The sequence below is a fragment of the Chrysochloris asiatica genome, unplaced genomic scaffold (genome assembly GCF_000296735.1).
Source record: "Chrysochloris asiatica unplaced genomic scaffold, ChrAsi1.0 scaffold00236, whole genome shotgun sequence".
Classification (NCBI taxonomy): Eukaryota; Metazoa; Chordata; class Mammalia; order Afrosoricida; family Chrysochloridae; genus Chrysochloris; species Chrysochloris asiatica.
In genome coordinates, this window is record NW_006408754.1 from 2,534,880 (window position 1) to 2,540,693 (window position 5,814).

Here is a 5,814-nt window from a genome sequence, read left to right on the forward strand (position 1 = left end):
ATTTACAATGTTGTCTATTGAAGCCACCTTAATTTCCTTGGCATGTGAAAATTCTGTTTCTACACCAATCATTCCCTTTCTTGTTTTGAAGTTGCCATCAATTACAACTTTGTATCCTGGATTCCCTGTAATCACATTTTAAACTTATTTTGTTGTTGTATGTATTCAAGTTAGGGTTATGTGCCAATACTTTGAATGGTTGGCTGGTCTAGTTAGTTTTCTTTCTGGAGGACTCCATTTAATATTTCTTGTATGGCTGGTCTGGTAGTTGCAAATTCCCTTAATTTTTCTTTATCTGGAAATGTCCAGATTTCACTCTTGTTTTTGAATGACAATTTTACTGGTGATATTCTTGGTTGATAGTTTTTTTTCTTTCAAGACTCTGTAAATAACACCCCAGTCCTCTCTTGCCTGCATTGTTTCTGGGGAGAAATCAGCACTTAATCTTATTGAGGCCTCTTTGAAGGTGATATTTCGCTTATTTCGTGCTGCCTTCAAGATTCTTTATCTTTGTTTCTGGAAAGTGAAATTATAATGTGTCTTGGTGTTTTTCTCTTCGGCTTTAGCCTATATGGAGTTCATTGAGATTCTTGGATGATAATCTCTTCATCTTTAAAGATACTGGGGAAATTTTCTGCCACTATTTCTTCAAAAATTTCTTCTAGACTTTGTTTCCTCTCTTCTTCTTTTGGAATCCCCATTATGCGTAGATTGTTCCTCTTGATGGTGTCCCACAGAACCTTTATTTTCTCTTCAATTTTCTTTTCTCTTTCTATTTGTTCTTCAAGTGGAATAATTGCAGGAGTTTTGTTTTCTATATTACTGACTCTTTATTCCATAGTTTCTATTCTACTTTTGTGTTCTTCCATGGAATTATTTAATTTTGTTATTTTATTATTAAGCTCTGGAATTTCTAGTTGTTTTATACCTAATGCTTCTATCTCTTTATTGAGTTTCTCATTTTGTTCTTCTATTGTTTTCTGGAATTCTTCCAAAAATTGTTCCATGTTTTCCTTTATGTCATCGAGAAATGTTAATACAAGATTTCTGACATCTGTCGGGAATTTCATAGCAATAAACGTCTGAAATATTAGGTTTATCTTTCATTGGTGAATAAACAGAAAACATCCACTGCCTTGATGATTCACAAACATCCATGTCTTTTACAATTGCTTCCTGTAGTTTCTTTTCATCCTTTTGTTCTTCAGATTTAAGTAATGCAAATGAGTTCTGAGACAAGGCTAAAGGAACTCTGGTAGCGTAGTGGTTACGAATCGGGCTGCAAACTGCAAGGTCAGCAGTTCGAAACTACCAGCCGCTTCGTGGGAGAAAGATGAGGCTTTCTGCTCCCATAAAGAGTTACAGCCTCGGAAACCCTGTTCAGGGTCGCTATGGGTCAGAACCGACTCAACGGCACTTAACAACAACAACTAAAAGGAGCTCTGGTAGCGTAGAGGCTGCGAACAGCAATGTCAGCAGTTCGAAACTACCAGCTGTTCCGCAGGAGAAAGATGAGGCTTTCTGCTACCGTAAAGCCTCGGAAACCCTGAACAGGGTCGCTATGAGTCAGAACTGACTCCACGGTACTTAACAACAACAGCTGCTAGCTGAAGTTCCACATTGGAAAGAACCTACTGGTTGCTTCCCTTGATCTCTGCTGCTTCCCGCCCCTCGCCCACACACACACACACACCATGGAGCAGATTTGGAGAAACTGGGTGGCTGCATCACACTGGAGTGTCTCTCACTTAGGGCATTCCATCCACATCTCTTACTACCTGAGGGCTGCTGCTGAGGTTACTGCCGTCCTCCACCCCGAGCTCCAGGATGTTCAATCCAGCACTGGTGTCCAAATCAGCACTGGCCTTGAAGGAAAAATTGACAAATGGTCATTGAGACTGTTCACCTAAGGAGAAATCTTCACTCAGCAAGTCACACGACCCTCAGTCCTAACAATATATCTTGATTACATGTTTGATCAATTTCAGATTGAAGAAGTTGGTAAAATTCTTCTATTTCATCCTCACTGGCTTTAGTGGTTGGTGAATAAATTTGAATAATAGTGGTGCATGGATATTATCTTATCACAGACAGTATTGTACCTCTTGAGAGATCTTGATGTGTTCTTTATGATGATGAATGTAACACCATTCATCTTCAAATTGTCACTCCCGGCATAGGAAACCTTGTGGTTGTCAGATTCAAAATGGCCAATACCTGTCCATTTCAGCCCAGAATATTGATGTTTATGCATTCAATTTCATTTTGACAATTTCCAATTTTCATAGATTCAAACTTTGTACACTCCATGTTCTGATTATTAATGGATGTTTACAGTTGTTTCTTTTAATTTTGAGTTGTGCCCATCAGCATATGAAGGTCTCAAGGGCTTTACTCCTTTCATGTCATAACAGTCAACTCTACTTTGAGGAGGCAGCTCTTCCCCAGTAGTATTTTGAATGCCTTCCAATCTGACGGATTCATCTTGTGGCATTATATCTGACAGTGTTCCACTGCCATTAATAAGGTTTTCAGTGACTAGATATTTGGAAGTTGTCCATCCTCTCCTTCTTCCTAGTCTGTTTTCGTTTGGAAGCTCATCTGAAACCTGTCCACTGTGGGTGACCCTTCTGGTATTCAAAATGCCTGTGGCATAGTTTCCAGAATCACAGCACCATACAAGCCACCACAGTATGACAAAGCGACTGACCAGTGGTGAACTGCCACAAAGCAAACAAATGTATTTCAAGGAATAGAGCCAGAATACTCCATAGAAAGAAGCATGAGATGACTTTGTCTTAAGTACGTTGGACTTGTTATTAAGATTATTGAAGGGATTTTTCCTGTTAAAAAGACATCATACTGGGTTATGTAAAAGGTCAGTGAAAAAGAGAAAGAATCTCAATGAGATGGGTTAATACAGTGGCTGCCACAATAGGCTCAAATATTGCAAAGATGGTGAGAATGGCACAGAACAAGGTAATGTTTCTTCATTTTTACAATGGGTTGCTATTAAGTTAGAACTGAGCAAATGGTACATAAGGAATATATATATATATATATATATATATATATATATACTTTATTTGCATTTAGTTTGAGAAAAGGAAGACTTAAAACAGTAGAATCAAAGGCAATACACCCTGCTACTTGTATTTTTAAACAAAGGTGATGCTTTTTCTTAAGTGACATTCCATTCTTCCTTAAGAGCTATAATATGTTACAGTGCTACAGTACGTAATAGGTTCACTGGAATGTGCTAGAATCAATGGTAAACAATGCCATGCCACCCACTCATATTTCCTACTATACAATGCCTTTTGGTGCTTGATAAGGCAAACATTCATGGAGCATTCCATTCAACAGAAACATTTCTTTGGGGTTTAAGATCCTTGCCCTTCTAGTTCTGATGCTGTGACTTAGGGTTTAAAATCCTTGCCCCTCCAGTTCTGATGCTGTGACATCTGACTCTTCATCATTGTAAATATGGTCAGCCATTTGCCATATTTGCATGATGTTATCCTTCAGACATGGAGCAAATGACCTAAGGTTCATTTGGGTTCCAACTAAAATCTGATATCTTGGCAGTGTGTCCTCTGTGAATAAACAGGAGTTCCAGAGGCCAGTCTTCTGCATCTTCTGCAGACTGCTTTTCTCCAGTTTTACTTAAATCCTACACATTGAGGCAGCGAGCAGTACCATTGGAAGCCAGAATGGTATCATTATGTGGAGAACAGTGGATCTGGAAAATCTCATCCAATTTTAAATTGTTGTGCAGATCCCATAAAGTAACGATCTTATCTGTAGAGCCTGTTGCTAGAATGAACTCGTTGTAAGGGTTGAATGACAGGCAGTTGACTTCAGCTGTATGCATCCACCAAGTCACCAAGTGGCTTGGCTTAAGGTGGTATTGGACCTGGTGTCCCATATCATAAGCTTCTGTTCATCAGCAACGGATCCAAGGAGAGATTTTTGTTGCAGATGTCAGGCCACATCTTCTACCACAGCTGAATGGCCAGTGAAGATCACTTTCACATCCACGATATTGCCTTCCATTGGTCCTGCATTTATATATCATGCACAGACAGTATGGTCGTCGGAAACACGAGGAGATGTCCACTCAAGTTAAGAGTTCCAGAAAAGACCATAGCATTCCTTTTGGTGACCTCTTAAGCAAAGCTCAGAATTACATTCTTCACTTGGGTCAGGTTTAGCAGGGTGCTTGTTACAGTCAAAAACTAATATGTCAGAAGATGGAGTTTTCGTAGTGATAATTTTGTGGCATATAGTGAGCACAGTTCACTGCTCCGACATGGTTTATTTTAATTTCATGTTCAATTTTTCCTGTTAAAGAACCAAAGCCGCCAAATTCTCCCTTCTCGCTGTCACAGTAGGAAGCATCAAACTATGTACCATCATTCAGAATATGAACTCGAGCAACCACCAAATGATTCTGCCCATCAGATATGTGGGTCCCCACCACTAGCCAATGAAGCACATAATCCTTCCCTTCTGGTTTAGTCACTTCAGGAAGACACTGAACCATAAGTCTGAGCCACTGAAGAGCATGTGTCATAACCAGGTCATATAGAAACTGTGTACTCTTCTTTCAGATTTTATGTTCTTCATTGATGACACTCTCCTCCACGGTATCTTCGAACAGCTCTTTTACTCGCTGTCATGCACCGGGTCATTAGGCCCTCACCGCCACTTCAGACTCACTCAAAGCGGCCCAATCACAGATACTCCTGTCTTTCCCAGGCACATCACACACTTGGAACTCTCAAAGCCTGAGCTTGGGCCTGCATGCAGCCTGGGTACTCCCCAGACGCTCCTTCCTTCAATCCTGCCTCCTCATGCTTACAGGTACCAAGGTCTGAGGTGCTCTTCTCTGACAACAATATATTTTATTGAGACATCAAATGAGTAATGATTGAGTAATTGAAAGAATGAATTGAGTTGGTAAATATTAGTCCATTAATCAACAATTTTTTAACTCTTCAATAAATATTTTTCAACAGATTTTTTCAGCTAAGAAAAATGATTAATGATATTCATGTTTATATATCAACCCAGAAAATGAATTAAGAGTCCCAATTAATCCATTTTCCTCATTATCAAAATTTTAACCCAACTCTTAAATAATTTTTTGCTTAATCTGTCTTAATTTTTACCATTATATATTAACAACACACTTAAAGTTATGGGTTGAGAGTGGAGCCTTGAAAAATCATCTGCCAAACAAACAATTTGTAGCACATTATTTGTCCAAAAGATAAAAATAAATTCATATAATTTTTCCAGTTATCTTTTTTTTAATCCCCCCATAATGTCTTTTTCCTTTATTAATGAAGAAAAAAACCAATTCAACCCTTAGTTAAAAACTCCAAGCAGGAACTTTCCAAGCTAAGGAAATGTATATTTTTGTTGCAAAATACTTTTGTTAAAAATCTTATGAAGGTGTTTTAAATTGATAATTTCTGTTTGATGTTATTAGGTACCATGCAGTCAGTTCCGACCCACAGCAACCATATACACAATAAAATGAAGCACTGGCTGGTCCTGCACCAGCCTCATAATGTTTGAACCAATTGCTGCAGCCCATGAATCAATCTGCCTTATTGGGGTCTTCACCTTTTGGATGACCCTCACTTTACCAAGCATAATGTCTTTTTCCAGTATTTGCTCCCTTCTAATAATCTGTCCAGGAGTCCTGGTTGTGGCACTTTGGGTTAATGTGCCAGACTGCAAAGCCATTTGAACTGCAAGGTCGGGGGTTCAAGTTCACCATCTGCTCCTTGGAAACCCTATACA

The 5,814-nt window shown here is 38.9% G+C and overlaps 2 pseudogenes; both read right to left on the bottom strand.

Moving 5' to 3' along the window:
* Window positions 1–1,020: 1,020 nt before the first annotated feature.
* On the bottom strand, window positions 1,021–1,893 carry LOC102813508 (annotated as a pseudogene).
* A 1,533-nt stretch (window positions 1,894–3,426) lies between these two features.
* LOC102813890 lies at window positions 3,427–4,663 on the bottom strand (annotated as a pseudogene).
* Between the last annotated feature and the right edge of the window lie 1,151 nt (window positions 4,664–5,814).